Raw genomic sequence first — 25,751 nt, 5'->3', positions numbered from 1 at the left:
TAAAATAGCTCATTTCCATCATGTCAAGACTAATTCCCCACTCTGGCACTTCGAGTGCAGAAGGTGGGGGCCTGCAAGGATTTTAAAAATTAATACTGGCCACTCCAGACTTGTAGTAAATTCCCAAGGTTACAGCTTTTCTCTGACCTTGGCTTGGTAAATGCTGCCACCACCCAAGTGCATAACCCCTTTGAGAGCCCAGGAAGACACACTTGGGAATTCCTTCCTGTGGAGTACCCTCAAGCCCTTTCACCCCCATTCCAGGAAAGAGCTGAGAAAGGGGGAGGGGAAAGGAAATCAGCTGTTTTCACCAGCTAACTAAAAAACATGTGCACAACCTCTTAAGACACAGAAATCCAGTCCTGTTCTTACAAAAGGTTTTTTTTTTTTTTTTAAAGAAAGAAAATACATTTGGAAACTCAGGCATTTGCTAGATTTTTAAAGAGTAACTACAAGGATTAAACCCAAGAATAGCTTTCTTGAGGTCCTGATTAAAGGTTACAAGCAAAACAAAAACACCTGGGGTTAGCACAGAGGAGTCCACAAGCCATAAAGAAATAAAAGGAGATAAACTTAATTGCATCTTCCTAGACATTTCCTGATCTACTTACATATCTGGGGTTTCAGATGAATAGTTTCTAGGTATGATGTTGAGGATTTTCATACCTGGCCCAAGCTTCTTACAGCATAGTTGCTGCCCTGTCTGCCTCTCCCCCGGAGAACAACAACAGACAGACAAAAAAAGGGAGCCTTGTTTCAATTTTAAGAAGTTCTAGCCTTCCCATTGGCTCTTTTGGCCAGGTGCCCACTCACTTCCTTTTACCTATGCATAGCAGTGAGACTTTTTAACCCTATACAGGTAGAGCTATTAGAGAACAGCTATATAGATATATATATATAGATTTTATAGCGACTGGCTGGCTGGGTGTCCATAAAAGGGAGCTCCCCCCCCACACACACACTTCATTTCTTCATTTATCACAAGCACCCTCACTGTAAAAATTGTCCCAGCACCCTTGGCTCTACTCACCTTAAAGTCACCTTCTGTAAAACACATAAAAAGCAAATTCCGGTAGGAGTTCGCCTACAAGGGCATGTGACCCATCTGCAAGTGTTAGTAGCAAATATCTCATTGGCTAGAGATGGGAACTAGAGGGGGAGGACTCTGAGTTACTACAGCAAATTCTTTCCCTGAAGTCTGGCTGGTAGGTCTTGCTGACATGCTCAGGATCTAACTGATTGCCTTATTTGGGGTCAGGAAGGAATCTGGGGTCAGGTCGGATTAACAAATACCCTGGGGGGTTTTGCCTTCCTCTGCAGCATGGAGCATGGATCTCCTGCTAGTTTGAACTAGAGTAAATAGTGAATTATCTATAACTTGAAGTATTTAAATCATGATGTAAGGACTTCAGTAACTCCTCTGGAGGTTATTGGGTCTATAACAGGAGTGGTGAGATGCTGTGGCCTGTTACATGCAGAAGGTCAGTCTAGATGATCATGAGGGTCCCTTCTGACTATAAAGTCTCTGAGTTTATGATATTACTTTGGCATGTTGGTCTAATAAGACATTCATATTCCACCCAGCCTTGAAATACTGTCCCAGCTACTTGAGTTCTTTGCAGCTTTATTTAAAGAAAACTGTCTCTTGTTGTACTCATGTCAGACACATTCTTATGCTTTTCGTCCTGGACAAGCACCTTTTCCATAGCAGGCTAGAGAAAGTGAGGGGCTTCCCTGAAATTGGATTGTAGTGATAGGAAGCCTATCCCAACAGGAGGGAAAGAGTGGGAGACTCCTTGAATTGGGAATGTGGGAGAGAGCTTCAAAATAGTGATACTCCTTTGACCAAGTCATAGCCAAATTCAGGGCTTTGCAGTGTGGTTTTCATTTGGATGAGAAATCAGTGACATGGAATGGGGGCATTGTCTTAATTAAATTTGTTTATTTAACAAAATGTACAGTTGGCCTGTTTGCCTGAACAGCAGCATGAAAAAAACTATGCACAATCAACTCTTTCTTGAAGAAATCCCAGATAAAGAACTCCAGCCCCTGTCAAAAAAAACAGCTATCATTTTGGTTCTGCTTTTGACCCAGGACTCATAGAGACTCCGTCTCCTTGCTCACTCCACCTGCTAACCACACAGCCTGGTGCCAGCCCCTCGCCCCTGCATGTGGAAACTGCAAAACTACACTAACTCCATACTCAACCACGGGGACCACAAGGTTTCCAGAAATGAGAATGGGCATTTGCCTCACAATACCCTCTGTCAAGGTTCCTCCCCCACTCTGAACTCTAGGGTACAGATGTGGGGACCTGCATGAAAATCTCCTAAGCTTACTTTTACCAGCTTAGGTTAAAACTTCCCCAAGGTACAAATTAATTTTATCCTTTGTCCTTGGAATAACCACTGCCACCACCAAACTCTAACTGGGTTTACTGGGAAACATAGTTTGGACACGTCTTTCACCCCAAAATCCTCCCAACCCTTGCACCCCACTTCCTGGGAAAGGTTTGGTGAAAATCCTCCCCAATTTGCATAGGTGGCTACAGACCGAAACCCCTGGATCTGAGAACAATGAAAAAGCATTCAGTTTTCTTACAAGAAGAATTTTAATAGAAATAGAAGTAAATAGGAGTAAAGGAATCACCCCTGTAAAATCAGGATGGTAGGTACCTTACAGGGTAATTAGATTCAAAACATAGAGAATCCCTCTAGGCAAAACCTTAAGTTACAAAAAAGACACACAGACAGAAATAGTCATTCTATTCAGCACAATTCTTTTCTCAGCCATTTAAAGAAATCATAATCTAACGCATACCTAGCTAGATTACTTACTAAAAGTTCTAAGACTCCATTCCTGGTCTATCCCCAGCAAAAGCAGCATAAAGACAGACACACAGACCCTTTGTTTCTCTCCCTCCTCCCAGCTTTTGAAAGTATCTTGTCTCCTCATTGGTCATTTTGGTCAGGTGCCAGCGAGGTTACCTTTAGCTTCTTAACCCTTTACAGGTGAGAGGATTTTTCCTTTGGCCAGGAGGGATTTTAAAGGGGTTTACCCTTCCCTTTATATTTATGACACCCTCGATCAAATGTCTGGTTGGCAACTGCATCCATTTTTTCTATAGAGTTTGTCCCTGGATAACTATCTTGGTGATGCTTAATAAGTAGGCCATTACACACCACTTTCATAACAACACTTTAATACAGGTTGAACCTCTCTAGTCCAGCACTGTCTGGTCTGGCAACATCCGTGGTCTGGCATGATTTTAGTAAGCTGGATGTCTGCTTATCGTGGGTGGGACCAAGTTTTCCTGAGGTCCGGAAAAGTCCCACCAGTCCTGGCTCTCAGTGTTTTGTGCTGTTATTTAGCTCTAATTTACCCCTAAATATGTCTTCTAAGTGACCAGCAAGAAGTGGAAGTGTTGGTAATGCTGCTAAGCGTAAGCACGTGTCAATATCCACACAGCAAAAGGAGGAATTGCTGCAGAAATTGGAAAAGGGCACATGGGTACGTGCCTTCTGTGAGTTTTACAATGTAGGGACATCTACAGTGTATGATTTGACGAAGCAAAGAATCAAATCCTTAAGTTTTTTGCTGAAAGTGACCGTAAAAAAAACATGAGTGTTTGTAAGACATTGAAGGAGGGGAAAAGCAGCGATTTAGATAGTGCCCTTACACATTGGTTCAAGCTTCGTAGGAATGAAGGCTGTTAGCATTTCAGGTGAGATGATGATGGCACAAGCAAAAGTATTCCACAAAGAACTTAACCTGCAGCATGAGTGTGACTATTTGCAAGGATGGCTTCAGAAATGTAAAAGCATTAGTCTATATTGTGTGTGCGGTGAAAAAAGAAGTGCAGATACAGAAGCTGCCACTAAGTACATTGACGAATTTGCACAGTTAGTTGCAAATGAGAAGTTATCCCCAGAATGTACACAATGCCTATGAAACTGCTCTCTATTGTGTACTACTCTGGGGATAACTTCTCATTTGCAACAAACTGTGCAAATTTGATTGGCGTTGTATGCCTAAAAAAAGTTGGCTACTGATGCAGAGGATCCACCATCTGGTACAAAGGAGTTGAAGGACAGGGCCCTTGGTTGTAGCAACCCATCAGGCACGCACAAATGAAAGCTCATGGTTATTGGGAAAAGTGTGAACCCAAGGGCATTCAAAGGGGTGAAAATATTCCCAATGATATACAGTGGCAACAAAAAGGGATGGATAATGACCAATCTATGTCTCGAGTGGTTTGAGAAATATTTTGTACCGGAGGCAAGAGCCCATTGCACCTTGGCAGGTCTGGATCCGAAGTACCAAATTGTGCTGATTCTCGACAATTTCTTTGCCCGCCCTAAAGCAGAGCTGCTTGTCAAATATAATGTTGTGGGACTGTATTTACCCCCAAACTGTACCTTACTGATTCAACTTTGTGATCTTGGTATCTTACAATCCCTGAAGTGTATATACAGGTCTGAGTTTATGCACCAATTGCTACTATCGCTTAATGATGGAAAGAGTTTGACAACATTTAGGAAAGAATTTAACCTCAAGTATATGATTTGGACACTAGCTAGAGCCTGGGAAAGAGTAACTCCATCTAACTCTGAAGAATGGATGGCAAAAACTGTGGCCAGCCCTAATGTTTGAGGACAGTCCCAACGTCAATGACGAGTCCAAGTTCACTGGATTTCAAGTGTCTGAAAACCAAAAAATTGTTAGTGAGTTAATGGAGTATGCCAGCAGTATGTCCCACCCTGTAGTGCTTGAGCTGGCCAAGAATTTGGGAGAGGAAAATTTACTAGACTGGATGGAAGTCGACAAAGATGCACCACTTGCTAGTCAAATGACAGATGAAGAAATTGCGCAAATAGTACAGCAGGGAAAAAATGAAGATAATGAAGAAGCCAGTGATGGTGATGAAGATGAAGATGATGCTGAGGATGTCACAGAGAAAATTTCTATTGATAAATGCATTCAGTTGGCAACAAATTTAATAGAAGGACTGTAGCAAAGACATGTCATGTCTCTCTACATGATACGAGAAAAACTCATTAAAGAAAAACCAAAATACACGAGACAAGACAAGATGGAAGATTGGTTAAAGGTAGCGAAGAGGAGCGGTGAGCAGCACTCTACAGTCAAAAATCCTGTTTCCTCCACTTCATCTACCCCAGATATACCTACAGCAGAGACCCCAGATGTAACTCAAATGTAATTTGTGTTAGCAGTCCTCATCACATCACCTTGGAAGAGGAATTCAGGCATCATTTTAGGTGAGTAAATTATAGATTTACCTGTATTATTATCTACTTCTTTTTCATATTATTTTATGTTTTTATGCTTTATCTGCTTATTTCCTTATGCCAATACAGTAAAATTGTATAGCAACTCTAACACTTTGTTATGAAGAGAGCCAGTAAGCACTGGTTAGGCGGCATTGCAAGCGTTGTTCCATTTATTCGCCTCTGCGAGATAAAAATGAAACCTGCTCACTACAATATTGACCTCCAGTGGCTCAGCAAATTCTCTGGTTCAGCCCCGGTCAGGTCCTGAGGGTGCCGGACTAGAGAGGTTCAACCTGTAGTTGCCATCCTGTGGCAGCAACCATCTTAAGTATTCATTCCTCATTTATTTATAGGCTCCCATTAATGCTGGATTCAAGTGCAAATCCAAACAGATTGCGGTCCTTAGTTTGAAATTCAATACTCCTCTATATGGAGAGTGTTCTTTATAAACAGCCCTTCTCTGTCCTCCTGGAGGAAGTCTCTAAATGTCCTTGAAAAAAAGAATAATGAAGATTCTTAACTTAAAAGGACAAGAAGAAAAATAATCTATTTAAAATTGTAATGATGATTGATGAATCATGGCTAGAAACGATAATCCTGGAATAGATATCCCCTCACCAGACCAAAACTTGATTGTAGAGTGGGTTTTTTATATATATCTTTAAAATTGAAATGAATAGGATCAGTGGTATAGAGAGCCATCACACTTTTATTTCTTTTCATAATTTTATCTAAACCCAGTAGAGAAACAGAGAAATTAAAAGACCTGCCTGTCCTAATTCAACCCTTGTAGGGCCAGTATGAGGAATACACTCCAACACAGGCTTGTACGCCCCATCACACAACTTTCCCGTCAGACTAGAATCCAGCAGTAGGTCTTCTTCCTGCTGTCCTTACCCATCTCAAGGAAAAAAGTTAACAGTTTGTACACCATTCCTCGGCAGTGGAGCACCTAGAAGTCACAGTGTTTCAGGGAGAGGTATCACCTCACAATTCAGGCATTAGTGTCTTTTACAGAGTTTAGCCAGCAGAGAGGACCATGGTCCATAATGAGCTGGAAGGAGTATCCTAATAGGTAATAATGTAGGGCCTCTATGGCCCTGTCACAGGTCACACCACTGACCACTGGTCTGTCGCCTCCTCCTGGTCACTGTGGGGATTAGCTCAAGGTCAGAGTCCCCATCCACAGTTTGCATACTGTTGACTTGTCTCTGCCTCTGGCCTGAAGTCCCTCTCTCAGCTCAGTAACTGCAGCATACTCTTTCTGACTCAGCCCTCTGGCTAGGTCACTCAGTGCCCCCCCCCCCCGCCCTTCCAGGGTAGCAAAGTCACTTCTCCCTAGCAGTCCTAGGCAGTCTTCCCTCTAACTGCCTCATGGTGCCACTCCCTCAGTGGCTGGTAGGGGAACCCAGGCCCACCCACTCTACTCCAGGTTCCAGTCCAGGTACCCTCAGCTCAGCAGTTCTGGGTGTTTCTCCCTTGGCCCTTACTGATATATCTGATACACCTGGTACACATGCTACATCTGGTTCCCCTTCTCTCTCTGGGAGTAGCAGCTCCAAAGCCCTCATCCCTCTTCCCAGGGAACAACAGCTACCTGCTTTCCTGCAGCCTTTCCTAGAAGCCCCTGTCTGTTGCCAGCTACCTGGCTTTATACCAGGCCCCGCCTTTTCCTGCACAGCTAAGCCTGCTCTCAGTTAGTTCCTGGTCCCTGGTTCATCCTCCAGGTGCAGTGTGTGGAGTTAATTGGCCTCCCTGGCCATTTTAACCCCTTAAAATCCTATGTGGGGTGGACACCCCATCACAGGCCCATTTCACAGCCTGTGCCTCCTTCTCAATCGTTAAGTAGTTTGTCTCTCAGAGGAATAGCTTCAGGCTCAAATAAAGTATTGGGTGTTCCTTGCCTTCTACCTTTTGATATAACACTGCCCTGAGACACACTTCTGAGGATAAATCTGCAGGATAAATGATCTTGAAAAAGTGGGGTGAAAGAGAACAGGCCCCTGAGTTAGCTGGTCCTTCGAAGTCAAGAAGGCTCTGTGACATGCCTCCATCCATTGCACCTTCCTGAGTCGGGTGCTTTTTACAAGGTCCATAAGGGCGGGGGTGCTATTGCAGTGAAGCCAGGCACAAAATGCCTATAATAGCTAGCCAGACTGAAGAAATGCCACACATGTATCTTGGTTACAGGGGCTGGGCAGTCACTCAGCATCTGCACTTTATTCACTGGGGGTGCAGTCGGCCCCACCCAACAGTGTACCCAAGGTTTGTCACTTCTCTGTGACCCAGGAGGCACTTGTCCAGGTTGGCGGAAAGCCTTACTTTCTTGGGGGCTTGAACAACTGTGGTGATGCTATGTAGGTGGGCCTCCCAGCTGCTACTATAGATAAATATGTCATCAGTTTAGGTGGCCGTGTACTGACCGTGGGGTGGCAGCACCTTGTCCATTAGTTGCTGAAAGGCTACAGCCTCTCCTTGTAGGCCAAAGACAATTGTCACAAGTTGATAGAGGCCAAGGGCATTGGGAAGGCCCTCTTCTCCCGGAACACCTCATCAGGGGGATTTGCGAGTAACCTTTTGTTAAGTCCAGCATGGAGATATACTCAGCACTCCCCAGTATCTCTTATAGTTCATCCACCAAAGGCATTGGGTGGGCATCAAAACATATCACTGACCTTACTAAAGTCTGTACAGAACAGTTCGAGATGTCAGCTTTTGGAACTAGTACAATAGGACTCCTCCACTAACTTTGGGACTCACTTTGGGTCAGCATAGCTTGGAGTTCCTCACAGACCATTGCCCACATCGTCTTTGGCCGAGGTCAATACTTCTCGCATACCTTCTGTCCAAGAGTTGTCGTGATGTGGTGCTGGGTTAGGTGCATTCTCCTCAGGAGTGCTGAGAATACCACAGGGAAGGCCTGTGTCAGTTGCAGCAGTGGGGTTGCTGTGCAGGACTCAGCTCTGACCCCATTGGCACGGGTGTTCATTCCAGCAATGGCACAGCTTGAGGCCCCAGCATGGGTTCTGGAGGGTATAGGTCTATCAGGAGGCCTTCCTGAGTCTTAAAGGCCATCAGGAGGTTGACATGGTAAGTATTTCCTTCAATCTCATGGGTTGACAGATCTCAAAGTTGATGAATCCTATCTTCCTCACCATTTTGAATGGGCCCTGCCACCAGGCCAATAGTTTAGACTTGGAGGTTGGAAGTACCAACAACTCCCTGCCTCCTGCCTCAAAAGATCACAACCAGGCCCCCTGGTTGTAGGCACATTCCTGTGTTTTCTGGGCTTTCAATGGGTTTTCCTGGGTGAAGCCCTCTAGTATTTTCAGTCTCTCGCATAATTGGAATACATATGGCATTGAGTCCACAACCTGGGACTCCTGTTCTTCCCAGGCTTCCTGAAGGAGACCCAAAATCCCCGCTAGACTATATCCAATATTGAAGCTCAAAGGGCAAGAATCCAATGGAGGCTTAAGGGACCTCCTGTATTGCCAACAGTAACAATGGTAGTAGATGGTCCCAGTGTTGGGGAGTCAACAAACTTCATCAACATGGCCTTCCCACTGAATCTCTCCACCAGCCCATTTGTCTGTGGATGGTGGACAGAGGTCTTGATGTTCTTAATCCTTAACAATTTCCACAGCTCCTGCATCAGTTTAGATGAGAGGTTGGACCCCCCACTCCACCAGTATTTCTTTTGGTATTCCAACCCTCACAAAGACCATCATGAGTTCATTCACTATGATAGGTGTGTAGCGGTACTAATATGTGACAGTACCCCAGCACACTCTTCTCAAGGGGACCCACTAGATCCATCCCTATTTGTCCCACCTGTGGGAACAGAATCAGGGGGGCTTCTGGCATCTTTGTGAGCCCTGCTAGCTGGCATTCAGGGAATGAGGCACAGAAGTTGTGGACCTCTTTGTGTATCCCCGGCCAGAAGACCTTGAGGGTCCCTCTCTCCAACACCTTTTCCCTCCCCAAGTGCCATGCACTGACTGGGTGAGGTTGAGAAGCCTCCAGTGGAATTTTCTTGGCACCAGTAGCAGTTGCCATACCTCTCAGATTTGGAGGCCTCTTGCCACCCATTAGAGCCACTCATTCTGGAGCTTCAAGTGGGGCTACTGTTCCGACTATTGGAATTTGCCCTCCTCTGTATTTGGAGTCCATTCTAGTCAAGCTGTGTCTCCGTCACAGCCCACCGTTGTTGACCTCTGAGGTTGGAAGGCCTGCAACAGCCCAGTAATGGGGCCTTGTCCCAGCTGCCTGGGGCCTCGGCAACTTGTCGGTAGGAGCTTGCAGTACATAACTGCTCTCCTGTTCTGTCCACCCAGACCAGACTGAGCTGCTCCATTTTGACGTCAGCCTCCACTGTGAGCATGCCCAACGGGGGGATGGCTAGGAGTGGCTTTTGAGTCCAAAGCTGCTTGTTAACCCTTACCTCACCAGTGTACACCCCGTTAGAAGCTTATACAAGTAAAACAGTACAACCATTAATCTTGTAGCCCAGAAATATCTTTCTAAAACACATCTTAGTCTTATAATTCAGTTGAGTGGACCCAGTACAGACCTTTTTTTCTGCAGGTTGATCTGTCTCTAAGCATCGCCAAACAAATGGCGTGTTCTACAACCAAATATTTCAGTGCCTGAGACCATATAGAAAATGCAAGGTCTGAATAAAAAAATATGGAACCCATTTATTATTTGTATAATGTTTTTCTTGTGCATAGCACTTTAAGAAAAGCAAATAAATAAAGAGTTTTAGTTTGGGTTTAACTTACAGAGCCCAGAAACAGAAGATATGTAACAGATAGTAGGTTTTCTAAGCGGAGTTTGGCTTGGGAATTCTTTTTTAAGCCACCTGAGGGAACAGTATCATGGGAAAGAGGCTTGAAGTTTCATTGGGCTTCTCAGGGAGGGAGGGAAGATATTTCAAACATTTCAAAGTAATTCTTCAGGGGAGCTATTTTGCATCTCTATCATTTCCACCAGCTACTGCATATATTGAGCTTTTAAAAAAATATTTTGGTTACAGATACCAACAAGAGAAGTCAGGTCTTATCTTCAGGCACATGTGCTTGTGTCTCACCTAACCTTATAAGGCCCCAAATCCTGGCTGAGGCCTCTGGGTACTGCAGATAATAATAACTAAAATAATAATAACAATAACACCACACAAATAAAAAACTTAAAATTAAACCTACAGGCCTTGATTCACACTAGCAGGCATAGGCGGTGCAAGCTGTACTTCCTAGTGCCAGTGGGGACTGCTGCATCCCACAAATGATACAGTGCAGTCTGATTCTGGGCAGTGTTTGAGCTGCCACCTTCCCCCACAGGTTCTGCTGTTAAAAGATAGCTTTAAATGGTGGTTGGGGCTCCATAGGATATGTATTCCTAGATATCTTGAATATACACCCTCCCCAGCAAGCATTGCCCTCTTTTAGGGCTGTTGTGGCCAGCCAGAATCTGCATGGGAGAGTTAGAGTTGCAGGTGCTTTGTTGCACTCACAGCATTTTGCGTCTTGCCCATCTAAACAATGCTCTCCACCCCATAGCATCTCCATTAGTCTGTCCTGCAGTATCTTCTCTGTCTGTGCCCTTTGGGGTGGCAGTGCCCTCTTGCTCTCTCCTTCCTCCTGTCCCCTGCTGGGGGATTCCTTAGGGCTGTTTGAAGAAAGGAGGGATCCAATATAGTTGTTGCATTCCCTGAGGGCTCCTGTGCTGGGTGAGCAGCTGGGAAGCAGGAGAAATGGCCTTCTGAGCAGACATAAAAGTGACAGGCACCAGCTGGGAAACTGCAGAGCATCTGCAACTAGGCAAGGGAGTACAGGTGAATCAGCTCCAATGAATTCAAAGGCAAAATTGTCTTCATTGTGGCAATGATTTCATACTAAAGTTCCACTTCTCCCAGTGGCCACTGTTTCCAGGAATCTTTTATTACAATCATGTAATTGGTACTGCTGCCGTGTACACCCACATCCCAGTGGCTATCTCATGCTGTAACCTTAGCTGCAGTATTTCCTGGAATCTGAGTGCTAACTCTGAAAGCTTCATGTTCACTTCATGTTATTTTGTGTATGGGGTTATTAGGAACATTTCACTGAGCGTATGGAGATATACTAATAGTATTTTACAAATCAGGGATCCTGAGGCTACAAACATTTAAATCATGTTGATTTTCTGAAAAAAAGTATGGATGCTATGTCCTGTGATGATATTATGAGGGTTCGTAACTTGAAGACTGTCTGTAGCCCCCATTGAACTCACATGGATAAGTCTTTGTAGGACAGGGGCCTGAGGTGCTGATCAAAATCCCATTGAAGTCAATAGAAAGACTTCTAATTGCTTCAGTGTCCTTTGAATCAAACCCTTAATGATCAATTAGCAGTCCTTTATTGTACTGTATAGTCTTTGTTCTCGCTTGATGTATGTGACTTTTTAATTTGAATCTGTGGTTTATCCATGGTGGACTAGATTCACAAAGAAATTAGGAGAGGTGATAACACCTTTGGGAGATCAGAAAATCACTGGGATTCACAAAGCATGAGTTTCAGTGTCCAGGATCTCTATACAATGGAGGGGAGAGATAGGTGCCTCAGAATGGGATTCATGCAAGCCAACACACTAGGCAGCTCCCCACCTAAGTTAGCCAAGGATGGGTGTATCCTAAGACCCATTCCCTCTCATAAAATAGGCACCCAAGGCCAGACTGCAGGAAGGTGCCTCCCTCTCCTTGGGATTCCAACTGCAAATCCTCTTTTGGGGTTAGGCACCTGCACTGTTTTTGCAAGACGCCAGAGGGGAGTGGGGAGGAGCAGGACCTTCCTCATAATTTTTAGCCCAGTGGTTAAGGTTCTCACCTGGGGGACACCTGGTTCAAGTATCCCTCCACTTGACGGAGAATATGTACTTGAAGAGAGATCTGCCACCTCTCAGGTGAGTGATCAAGCTACTGGGCAATGGGATAGTGTGATGGGTTCCCTCAGTCTCTCCTATTGAAGCTGTGGCTAAATAATTTTAAAAAGTCTTTGGAGCAGGGGGACCAAGTCCTGGGTCTTCCACCTCTCAGGTGAGTCCTCTAACCACCAGACTACAAAGTCATTCCCATGCTCACTCTTTCTCTCTCTCCTGCTTGTACGTGCCCAATGACTTTTTCATTATTTAATCACAGTGGAACAGCTTCAACAGGAGAGACTGAGGGAGCCCCAAATCAGACTATCCTGTAGATCAGTGACTAGGGCAAGTGACTGAGAAGTGGCTGAGTCCTGTTCAAATTCTTTCTCCCCCTCAGGCAGAGAGGGGACTTGAGCTGGAGTCTCCCACATTCCAGGTGAGTACCCTAACACTGGACTAAAAGTTATGAGGGATGTCCTGCTCCTCTCCTATAGGGACCTGACCTGGTAGATGAGCTCTAAGAACACTTACCAGATTGGGCTTCAGAGGTGAGTTAGACAGAGGAATACATTTCTTTCACCAGTTCAATTATTTCCTTGGGGCTTAGGAATCTGGATACCTGATGTGGGATTGCAGTGCACAGATGGAAACATAGGCACCTCGGGAACTTTTATTGCAAAAAAATAGATGCAGAGTGAATACAGGCACCTAGCGTGTTTAGTGTCAGCTGAGCTGGAGTTTTGTGAATCCCTAGCTGAGTCTGATTCTGGGATTTAGGCACTTCAAGTGGCAGTTAGGTGCCCAAGCCCTTTTGTGAATCTAGTTCAGTGTGAATTGATTTAGGTAATGTATTTTTGCTCTTTTCTGCATATTGCTCGAATATATTACCATTTACTATATTGTTTTAGTTGAACAAGAATACACCTTAATTTTGTGTAGTAACAGACTAGTTATATTGTAATCTGTAAATTTAGTTTTCTTACTTACAGTATCAATTCTACATAAAAGCAAAATATTTAAAACATATGTCAACCAATAACAATGCTATTACATGTATATTGCCTTAGTACTCCATCACCAGACTGGTCCCACTGTGCTAAGTGATGTGCACACATACATCAAAGTCTCTGTCCCAAACAGCTTACCAGCTAAAGAAACATTCAAATAATTTTCTAATTAAAAAAATGAAAGCACTGAATCATCATGGCTCTTTCATTAAACTATAATTATTTTGCATCAGTGTTGATCTGACTTGAGAATTCTTGCCAAAACTTTTCTTGCCAAAACTTTTCAGTCCTATTTTGATTAAGGCCCTGATCATTCAAACACTTCTTCAGAAGTTATTATTGTGCTTAACTTTATGCATGCAAGGAGACTCGAGAGCTGGTGAACATAAAGTCAAGCATAGCCTGAACATAACAGCAATAACAACAACAAACTCTGAGGTTATCAAATTCAACAGCCAAAGAAAGAAAGATAAATTGTCATGTCCAAATCTTAACTTGACAAAATGTATATTTTGGATTCAAAGACTGTTTCCCTCACTCCTTTCCCTACACTGGAAGTCTTTTAAAAATATGCTGACTGCCAGGAGTGCATCTGTATTGCCTGAATGCTGTTGTAGGAGTTTTTACAGCATCATTAAAACGCTTTTAAAGAATAATGTCTGTGGTAAATGACTCAGTTTTCTGAGTGCTTCTTTAATACCTCCTCATGTGCATAGAGAACATTTTGGAATACATTTTGAATAGAAAATGTTTGTGGGTGTGATACAGCAGCTGATTTGTTTTTCCACAGGAGTTTCACACTGCTTAGATAAGGGGAAAGAGTCAAGTAGCTGAGAGCACCAAGCAAAGGAAGGGACAGTGAAACAGATAAAGCTAGGTGGGGATCAGAAAAAGAGAAAGAATTCCCCACAAATGTAATAGATACATTTTAAATGATCGACTCCTCAATGCCCAATGTCTTTTAAGTGCTTTAACAGAAAAATAACTAACCTAAAACAAACAGACCTATGATATGGTACAGGATTGAACCTGAATATGAATAGGCAGGTAGCGCACTCCTGGCTGTGATTACCCACCTGGGTACAGGGCAGAGGTATGAAGCAGGCCTGGGAACTGATGGCTCATTCATGCAAAGAGAGAAAAGTCTCTGTAATAGATGTTCTTTGATGGATATTGACAGAGTATATTACTAGTCTCTCTCTCTCTCTCTCTCTCTCTCTCTCTCTCTCTCTCTCTCTCTCTCATATACACACACACATGTAACATATCAATTTATCTTAAAGTTTTTACACCAACTAGTTAGTTTATATTGTCATTTATACATTATTTTTCCTAAACTCAGAGTAAATCCTACATTAAAGTGGAATATTAAAAGATATAAATTACTATAACACATAAGGATTATTTATTAATTAACAGTAAACAATAACAATTAATAAATTACATAAGTGCTATGACCAAAAGCTCCAGAAGTGTCAAAGCTCTCTACTCCCTTTACTGGTGAAAAGGGAAAAATGTTGGCATTGAGATCTTCCTTTCCATAGCCCACCTACATACAGTCCCACTAGTGACACTTTTGGGGTCTCCATATCTACACGTGAAATTGGATTTTGGGGAATAATGGGCTCTCAGGGATGCTCAAAGGTGGGGGAGAGCTCTTACCTTGTGACAAAGAACTTATTTCCAAACACCTGGTACTCTGCTCAAGGCTCTCCTCCCATGGGGACTTTGCTGTAAGACTTTGCACAGACTGAAGACTTTGTTGCAAGAGACACTGCAGAGGACAGAAGCAGAACTATTGAGTGGGCTCTGATGAGGTCCCACCTACTAAGCCCATTAATAAAACTGAGTCACTAAAGTTGGTTAGGTGGTGGCACCTCCAGGAAACCAGGCAAGTAACTCCCTGGGGACTGGAGACAAACCTATAAAGAGACATTTGGACCACTGCTACTTCCTGATCTAAACTGTGAGTGGAGTTTGGTGGATAGGTGAGGTGGTGCAGTTACAGGACTGTTACCTGTGGGATTTTCTCAGTGGTGGATGGGAAGGGAGTTACACACGCTACCGACAGGATACTGAAAGGTGGTCGAGGATTGTATTCCACTCTTTGCGTATGCAGTCTGTTGCTGTGTTTCCTCAAGTTTATGACTCTGTTCCCTTTTCCCTAATAAAAAATTATCTGTTTGTACACACTCTTGGAGTGCTTGTAAGTGGGGAAATTCTGCCTGGTAAGGGTACCCAAGTGTGTTCAGTTTTTCTGAGGTGTCTGGGTGGGAGATAGAGGCAGTTTAGTGATTTGTCAAAAAAGACCATAGATACTTTGAACACAGCATTTTTGGCTGCTACTCGCCATCTGGCAAAAAGATTGGGAATAATAAACAAAACAAACCAACAAATAAATAAATAAATAGATAAATAAAAATAACAACAACAAATATTGCTATCATGATAGGCCTAACAACCACAACCAGATTGGGCCCATTGTGCTAAATGCTGTACAAACATACAATAAATAACTGATCCTAAACTGAAGAATTTACAATCTATAAACTTCTGTAGGAACAAGTACCTTGTAGTCAGATTTAAGTAGCCAACCAGCTGCTGGAGGACTACCTTGAAATAGTCTTTCTGGTTTCAGGAAAACCTTTGTTTTTCCCTGTGTTTTGTTCCATCCTGTGCACCGTGAACCTCAAAGAAAAGCTTTTATTTTATTTTTTTGAGCAAAGTGCATTTCATATGACTTATTTGCTGGGTGGCCCCCTCCACTGGCATGAGACCCTCTCACATGCAGCCCCCCAAATAAAGCAAAGGACCAAATGCAGAAGCAACTTAAAAAAAACATAACTCAGTATAACAGAAAATGTATCCTACAGTTTTTAAATAATAAGCAGCCAGTGCTGAGCATAGAGGGCAGGTGTCACCCTCCTGGACACAGGCCCTAGAGAAGCCATTTTAATGCATTGTGGAATGTGAGTGCTTCTCAAGGTTAGTTTATAGAGTAATCTCAAGGTTATAAGGTCCTGCAGGACTGCTATGGAGTCTGCATCTGAAAGAAAAAGCTGCACATCCAATCATTTTCAAGAACAGCATCTGACTGCCCCATAAACATTTGCCTCCAGCTTCAGCTCCCATTATTATGTTTATTACTGGACTATAGTAACACCCAACATGTGATAGATGATTTCCAGACATTCGAGAAGGACTGCTCCCTGCCTTGAAGAGCTCATAATATAAGGAGCACCAAACAAATTAAAAGGTTAAGTAAATATCTTCTTGACTGTGTATCTAATCAATGCAGCTGTGGGAAAACTCCATCAACAGAGAGAGTTACCAAGGAGAAACCATGACATGCTAAGATCTTTTCCCTGTCCAACCTCCATCTTATAGAGATTGAGCCTCAAACAATTTGTATCCAGTCCACAATCTAAATCCAGACAGTAAAATAACATAACAATGAAACAGAATGATCACTGGTTAACGTTAGTTAAATTATGAGAATCAGCAGCATAGTGGCCACTGATGATTGTATCAAATGGCACTGAAAACAACTGGTGAATAAAACTGGCCTGATATGACTTCAGATAGCAATTCCCTTATAGCTGATGAATAACCATCACTAGTGCTTTGAACTTTGTCTGAAAGGAGTAAATGGAACCATTCCAGCACATACTCTTCCACAACAACTAGTCCATGCAGTCTGTTCAGCAAAATGATAAGATTAATATAAGACTGAAAGAATTCATTTATTGAAGATGATCCATCACAAAGATACATATTTTCCAATCTATCTGAGCATTTCTAATGTACCAATACACAATCAATAATAGCATCCTTTCTGTCCCAAAAGAAAACAAGCTTCCACCCATCTTGCACTTTCGGTGGATTTCTTTAGTGGGATTATTTTTGGTGATTGTGTTCCAAATCCAATGTTGACAGACTATTCTGCAGTCGCTCTTACTTATTTATTTAGACTTCTGTACATATCCATTAAAAAGGAAAATCTTGGACAGAGGGAAGTTTTGTATTTCCTTGCACTGAATCCAGAATGTGAAAGACAAAACTCCCCTTATCCCAGGTGGTAGGGAATGCCACCCACAGCAGACAGGTTTCCTGCTGGCCCCCAACACCAGTCTCCAATAGTTTCACCTGAGAGCCACAATGCTTTTTGTTGATTGTACCAGTTGAAATACAGTAAGAAATAGACTGGTGGCTTCTGAGATGAGTAAATCCTACCCATTGAAGACTTCTGATATTAGAACCAGGACATTAGAATGAATTCAGCATTGGATATGAATCTGGCACCAAGTACAGAGTTTTGGTATGGTGTGTTTTCATCTATATCAGAGATTTGAGAGATACCATAGCATCCATAGCCACAGAACATGAACCCCAACCAAGAGGTAAAATTCTCATAGGTAAAACCTATGCTCCTAAGGTTGCTCAGAAATTAATTTCTTGATCACATTGTCCAAAAAACAACGCTTTGATATTTGGATATGAAAATGTTCTTAAGCTCAGTTTGTCAAGCTGAAGCATATCTCAATTGAGTTGATAGGTCTCCTTCCCCCTGTGAGACTTCAATAATAATTTCCCTCCAATGGGAATATGCCTCATGGAGAGCTTTCTCAAGAACCTATAGGTCTTATGCATGGGCTGAAGACTTAACTTTCCCTCTCTACCCTTTTTGTATATACAGTCAAATTCTTCAAGGTCATACCAGAGGATGTTTGGGCCCTCTAACACTGCCTGTAAAGATGAGAGACTGGTTTTAATACAATTAATTTTTCAACAAAAAGGAATTAAAAAAAACATTTGAGCCGAATTTGGGATATAGAGAGAGATGATAAACTGACAGTTCATTACACTGAATAGGTCCATTGGGAAGTTCTTTGCCATGCCTATAGTAGAAGCAAATGTTTCTTCCTTGTCTCTGCAAGATATGCTCAGCACCTGAAATTTGCACAAAAGGAGAGAATGTTGTGTTTAGAAAACACTTGTCTTTAAAACCAGGTCCTTCTGCACCTGTGATCCAGTCTCCTTTCTTGCTGCTTGGCTTCTCTGAGTTAATGCATAAATATTGGTGAACTCTGAGAACATCTAGCATGGACAAGTTTTTATAGGAATGAAGTATACATTCAGAAACTATAATGATGAAGATAGTAAAAGGTCAAGATTTTCTAAAGTGACTAGTGGTTTTGGGTGCCTAAATTGAGACATCTTAAAAGGGACTTCTTGTCTGAAAGTGCTAAGTAGCCATCCTCTGTAAAAAGATCAGGTTGTGTTAAGATGTCTCAAGTTTGGAGACCCACAAATTGAGATACTGAAATCATTAGTCACTTTGAAAAAATATTTGACTTATGCTTAGAGAGTGTTTGTGCTGAGAAGACCATCTACTATAGCTTTTGTCCTGACCATCCACCTCCCTATATTTCCATATAATTAATAGCTTTTAAGGCTAGAAGGGACCATTATCATCATCTAGCTGACCTCCTTCATACACAGGCCACAGAATTTCACCCCATAATTCCTGCATGAAACGCATGACTTCTGGATGAGCTAGAGTATGTATTTGAGAAATACATGTAATCCTGATTTGAGGACTTCGGATGACAGAGAATGCACCATAACCCGTACATAAATTAGTCCAAAGTTTAATTACTCTCACTGTTAAAAATGAGTGCTTTATTTCTAGTGTGAATTTGTCTAGGCTCAGCTCCCAGCCACTGGACCTTGTTATGGCTTTGCAAGTTAGATTAAAGTGCTCTCCACTATCAGAATTTATCTCTCCATCTACTTACCGACCATAAACATGTCATCTCTGAACCTTCTTTGGATAAAGAAAATGATTGAACTTCTTTAGTTTATAAAATAATAAATATTGAAAATACATTGTATTTGTTGTATATAGTGCATTCCATCTGAAAATCAGAAATTATTTTACAAAAATAGATAGTTCATTCAATCACAGTATTTCCTGGAGTTTACCTGCAAGAGCCTTTTGAAGTCAAACCAACTTCAAACTGAGATCTCACCTGATCACTAAACGCACCTGGTGATGATCTGACCACAGCACTAGCATAATCCTGAAGCTTCCCAAATTCAAAGCGATACAACACCAAATCATCTATGAAGTGATTTGTATAAAATCTTTGTATTGTCTGAACTGTAGATTGTAATTCTTAGGTGTGCCCTATCTTGTTCTGATGGTATTGATCCTCTTGCTTTGTGACAGTCTCTTAGAGGACAGTCTTGTCTTGTTTTGTGTTTCCTGTGAGTGTAAGGGTATGTCTACACTATGAAATTAGGTCGAATTGATAGAAGTTGGTTTTGTAGAAAACGTTTTTATACAGTCGATTGTGTGTGTCCCCACACAAATGCTCTAAGTGCATGTAGTCGGCGGAGTGTGTCCACAGTACCGAGGGAACCGTCGACTGCCGGAGCATTGCACTGTGGGTAGCTATCCCACAGTTCCCACAGTCTCCGCCACCCATTTGAGTTCTGGGTAGTAATCCCAGTGCCTGATGGGGCTACAACATTGTCGCGGGTGGTTCTGGGTACATATTGTCAGGCCCCCCTTCCCTCCCTCCTTCCATGAAACAAGGGCAGACAATCGTTTTACACCTTTTTTCTTGAGTTACCTGTGCAGACACCATACCACGGCAAGCATGGAGCCCGCTCAGCTAACTGTCACCATACATCCCCTGGGTGCTGGCAGATGCGGTACTGAATTGCTACACAGCAGCAGTTTATTGCCTTTTGGCAGCAGACAGTGCAGTATGACTGGTAGCCGTCGACGACGTAGTCCTGGGTGCTCTTTTAACCGACCTCGATGAGGTCAGGGGCTCCTGGGCAAACATGGGAGTGACTCAGCCATGTCATTTCCCTTTTAAGTTTCGTCTCATGGCGATTCAGTCCTAACGGCAGTGCACTGTCTTTTAATTTGCAGCCAGAAGAAGATGATGGCAGCAGTCATACTGCACCGCCTTCTGCCGAGCATCCAGCAGATGATGACGGCTAGCTGTCGTACTGCACAGTCTGCTGCCAGCAAGATGTATAAAGATAGATGAAGTGGCTCAAAACAAGAAATAGACCAGATTTGTTTTGTATTCATTTTCTCCTCCCTCCCTCGCTCTGTGAAATCAACGGCCTGCTAAACCCAGTTTTCAGTTCTATCCTTGAGGTTTTGAGTTCTATCCTTGAGGGGGTCATTCTGTTTCTCGCAAAGCCACCCCCTTTGTTGATTTTAATTCCCTGTAAGCCAACCCTGTAAGCCATGTCATCAGTCGCGCCTCCCTCCATTAGGGCAACGGCAGACAATCGTTCCGTGCCTTTTTTTCTGTGCAGACACCATACCACGGCAAGCACGGAGCCCACTCAGATCACTTTGGCAATTAGGAGCACATTAAACACCACACACATTATCCAGCAGTATATGCAGCACCAGAACCTGGCAAAGCGATACCGGGCGAGGAGGCGACGTCAGCGCGGTCACGTGAGTGATCAGGACATGGACACAGATTTCTCTGAAAGCATGGGCCCTGCCAATGCATGCATCATGGTGCTAATGGGGCAGATACATGCGGTGGAACGCCGATTCTGGGCTCGGGAAACAAGCACAGACTGGTGGGACCGCATAGTGTTGCAGGTCTGGGATGATTCCCAGTGGCTGTGAAACTTTCGCATGTGTAAGGGCACTTTCATTAAACTTTCTGACTTGCTTTCCCCTGCCCTGAGGTGCAATAATACCAAGATGAGAGCAGCCCTCACAGCTGAGAAGTGAGTGGCCATAGCCCTGTGGAAGCTTGCAACGCCAGACAGCTACCGGTAAGTCGGGAATCAATTTGGAGTGGGCAAATCTACTGTGGGGGATGCTGTGATGCAAGTAGCCAACGCAATCAAAGATCTGCTGATATCAAGGGTAGTGACCCTGGGAAATGTGCAGGTCATCGTGGATGGCTTTGCTGCAATGGGGTTCCATAACTGTGGTGGGGCCATAAACGGAACCCATATCCCTATCTTGGCACCGGAGCACCAAACTGGCGAGTACATAAACCGCAAGGGGTACTTTTCAATAGCGCTGCAAGCTCTGGTGGATCACAAGGGACGTTTCACCAACATCAACGTGGGATGGCCAGAAAAGGTACATGACGCTCGCATCTTCAGGAACTCTGGTCTGTTTCAAAAGCTGCAGGAAGGGACTTTATTCCCAGACCATAAAACCGTTGGGGATGTTGAAATGCCTATAGTTATCTTTGGGGACCCAGCCTACCCCTTAATGCCATGGCTCATGAAGCCATACACAGATAACCTGGACAGTAGTCAGGAGCTGTTCAACTACAGGCTGAGCAAGTGCAGAATGATGGTAGAATGTGCATTTGGATGTTTAAAAGCACACTGGCGCAGTTTACTGACTCGGTTAGACCTCAGAGAAACCAGTATTCCCATTGTTATTACTGCTTGCTGTGTGCTCCACAATATCTGTGAGAGTAAGTGGGAGATGTTTATGGCGAGGTGGGAGGTTGAGGCAAATTGCCTGGCTGCTGGTTACACACAGCCAGACACCAGGGCGGTTAGAAGAGCACAGGAGGGTGCGGTGCACATCAGAGAAGCTTTGAAAACCAGTTTTGTGACTGGCCAGGCTACGGTGTGAAAGTTCTGGTTGTTTCTCCTTGATGAACCCCCCCTTCCCTTGGTTCACTCTACTTCCCTGTAAGCTAACCACCCTCCCCTGCTCCCTTCGATCACCGCTTTCAGAGGCAATAAAGACATTGTTGCTTCACATTCATGCATTCTTTATTAATTCATCACACAAATAGGGGGATAACTGCCAAGGTAGCTCAGGAGGAGTGGTGGAGGAGAGAAGCACCAGGAGGGGTGGTGGAGGAGGGAAGGACAAGGCCACACAGCACTTTAAAAGTTTAAAACTTTAAAACTTATTGAATGCCAGCCTTCTGTTGCTTGGGCAATCCTCTGGGGTGGAGTAGCTAGGTGGCCGGAGGCCTCCCCACCGCGTTCTTGGGCATCTGGGCAAGGAAGCTATGGAACTTGGGGAGGAGGGCGGTTGGTTACACACGGCTGTAGTGGCGGTCTGTGCTCCTGCTGCCTTTCCTGCAGATCAGCCATACGCTGGAGCATATTAGTTTGATCCTCCAGCAGCCTCAGCATTGAATCCTGCCTCCTCTCATCATGCTACCGCCACCTTTCAGCTTCAGCCCTCTCTTCAGCCCACCACCTCTCCTCCCGGTCATTTTGTGCTTTCCTGCACTCTGACATTGTCTGCCTCCACGCATTCGTCTGTGCTCTGTCAGTGAGGGAAGACAGCATGAGCTCAGAGAACATTTCATCATGAGTGCGTTTTTTTCGCCTTCTAATCTTCTCTAGCCTCTGGGAAAGAGAAGATCCTGTGATTCTTGAAACACATGCAGCTGGTGGAGAAAAAAAAAAGGGACAGTGGTATTTAAAAAGACACATTTTATAGAACAATGGGTACACTCTTTCACTGTTAACCTTGCTGTTAACATTACATACATAGCACATGTGCTTTCATTACAAGGTCACATTTTGCCTCCCCCCAGCACGTGGCTAGCCCCTCCACCCTCCCCCTTCCCCGTGGCTAACAGCGGGGAACATTTGTGTTCAGCCACAGGCAAACAGCCCAGCAGGAACGGGCACCTCTGAGTGTCCCCTGAAGAAAAGCACCCTATTTCAACCAGGTGACCATGGATTATATCTCACTCTCCTGAGGATAACACAGAGAGATAAAGAACGGATGTTGTTTGAACGCCAGCAAACATACACTGCAATGCTTTGTTCTGCAATGATTCCCAAGTATGTGCTACTGGCCTGGAGTGGTAAAGAGTCCTACCACGGTGGATGGAATAAGGCTGCCCTCCCCAGAAACCTTTTGCAAAGGCTTTGGGAGTACATCCAGGAGAGCCACGAACGCTAGGGCAAATTAATCATTCAACATGCTTGCTTTTAAACCATGTATACTATTTTAAAAGGTACACTCACCAGACGTCCCTTCTCCACCTGGCGAGACCGGGAGGCAGCCTTGGGTGTGTCTGGTGGGTTCTGGCTCCAGGTCCAGGGTGAGAAACAGTTCCTGGCTGTCGGGAAAACTGGTTTCTCCGCTTGCTTGCTGTGAGCTTTCTACAACCTCATCATCATCATCTTCCTCGTCCCCAAAACCTCCTTCCGTGTTGCCTCCATCTCCATTGAAGGAGTCAAACAACACGGCTGGGGTAGTGGTAGCTGAACCCCCTAAAATGGTATGCAGCTCATCATAGAAGCGGCATGTTTTGGGCCCTGACCCAGAGCGGCTGTTCGCCTCTCTGATTTTCTGGTAGGCTTGCCTCAGCTCCTTAAGTTTCACACCGCACTGCTTCAGGTCCCTGTTATGGCCTCTGTCCTTCATGCCCTGGGAGATTTTGACAAATGCTTTGGCATTTTGAAAACTGGAACGGAGTTCTGAGAGCATGGATTCCTCTCCCCATACAGCGATCAGATCCCATACCTCCCGTTCGGTTCATGCTGGAGCTCTTTTGCAATTCGGGGACTCCATCATGGTCACCTCTGCTGATGAGCTCTGCATGGTCACCTGAAGCTTGCCACGCTGGCCAAACAGGAAATTGAAATTCAAAAGTTCGCGGGCCTTTTCCTCTCTACCTGGCCAGTGCATCTGAGTTGAGAGTTCTGTCCAGAGTGGTCACAATGGAGCCCTCTGGGATACCTCCCAGAGGCCAGTACTGTCTAATTGTGTCCACAGTACCCCAAATTCGACCCAGCAAGGCCGATTTCAGCGCTCATCCCCTTGTTGGGGGTGGAGTAAGGAAATCGATTTTAAGATCCCTTTAAGTCGAAAAAAAGGGCTGCGTCATGTGGACTGGTGCAGGGTTAAATCAGTTTAATGCTGCTAAATTCAACCTCAACTCCTAGTGTAGACCAGGGCTAATTCAGCTTGTATGCTGAAGTGCAGTGCAGCAGTATTATGGAGTATTAAATAATGAAGAAATTGAGACTGAGTTTTATGGTAACCTTAACAGAAGCAATAGCTTGCCTTTTGTGTACTCACCATAATTAATTTGACAAAGTAATGGATGCTCTGTTAGCCATAACGTCTCTGAGAAACAAACAGGATTTGTCATCTATATAACAGGTGAAATCCCTCAGAAGCCACAATCTCAGAGGTCTCAAGCACAGAGGTGAAAGGAGCACTCAACCCCATGGGTGAGATGACGATCATGCTGAAATGGGTTTGACGCATATATTGAAAATATCTAGAGAACCCTAGAGCAAGATATAGGTAGAACAAGTCATGAGAATCTAGGTACTGAAAGATAATGGTCTTTTAATAAAGAACATTTCAGACCCAGAACATCCCCATGTTGTCAAAATCTGAAAGATACAGCTAAACGCAGGTGCTGAGTGCATGAAATGTAAGTGTTTATATTTCAGCTTGTCACAGAAAATAAAATCCTCTGTTTAATTTAAAAAAAGTGACATTGCATTTCAAGCCATTTCCCTTACATATCTAGAATCATTTTTTAATTTAAAACTCTTCCTATTTTCTTATTCCTAGTTGGTTTTTGGGGGTTGAGAAAGTGATATTTATTAATTATTATTATTATATTTTACTACAAAGAAGAGGCTAGTGTTTAATCCTTCTAATTGCGAGCAGATAGCTGGTCTGTGCTGGACTCTACTGGGAAGCTTTGTCACTTGGGACTGCATTCATGAATCATTCATTTTACCAGGTCTATTAATTTCATTACAACAGCAACACATCCCAGGGGATTGAGACTCAATCCTCCTTCTGTCTCCTTGCATCACAGGAAAATCTAAAGAAGAAGCTGAAAATGGCCCTTCTCTTTATCACATACTGGCACATTTCAGAAGAGCAGATTAGTTATATATGGAGATTAAAAATGCATTTATTTATCACATACAGGGATAAAAAGATTAATACAACTGCAAATAAACAAAAAAGGAGTCTACCAAGAAGGCAACCAATCTGGACTTGTGAAATCACAACTGACCCTTGATTTTTGAAAAACAATTATTCACTACTTCTCCATCAGAAAGCCATTTCAAGATGAAAAATATGATAACGAATTAGGCTAATATAGCAGCAAAAAGGACTCAAGAAATACAACCACAAAAGGTGCTGCTATGACTAACAGTGGCAATGGCATTTACATTGCTTTTATGTTAGAAGACTCAAGTATAAAAAAATCTATGTACATGTCTTTCATCTGTGTGCCTACAAATATATATGATGGTACTACAGCAGCACCTGCAATGTGCTAAGCACTGTACACACATGTAACAAGACATAATCCCTGCCTCAAAGATCTTGCTGTCTAAAAGCCACTCTAATGGTATCTTTGCTCATGTTGATGAGTAGCTACTCATATGAGCTGTCCCACTAGCAGTAACTGCTTATTAGTGTAAGGGAGTGGGGGAATGTCATACATTATGGCATAAGGAATCAAGCAATAGATGAAGGGTGGAGGAGAAGAATCAGTGATGCAAACTGACGTTTTTAGATGTT

Source organism: Natator depressus, chromosome 1, assembly GCF_965152275.1.
Source record: "Natator depressus isolate rNatDep1 chromosome 1, rNatDep2.hap1, whole genome shotgun sequence".
Lineage (NCBI taxonomy): Eukaryota > Metazoa > Chordata > Testudines > Cheloniidae > Natator > Natator depressus.
The sequence above is the reverse complement of the archived record's forward strand: the minus strand, read 5'-3'. Positions refer to the sequence as shown.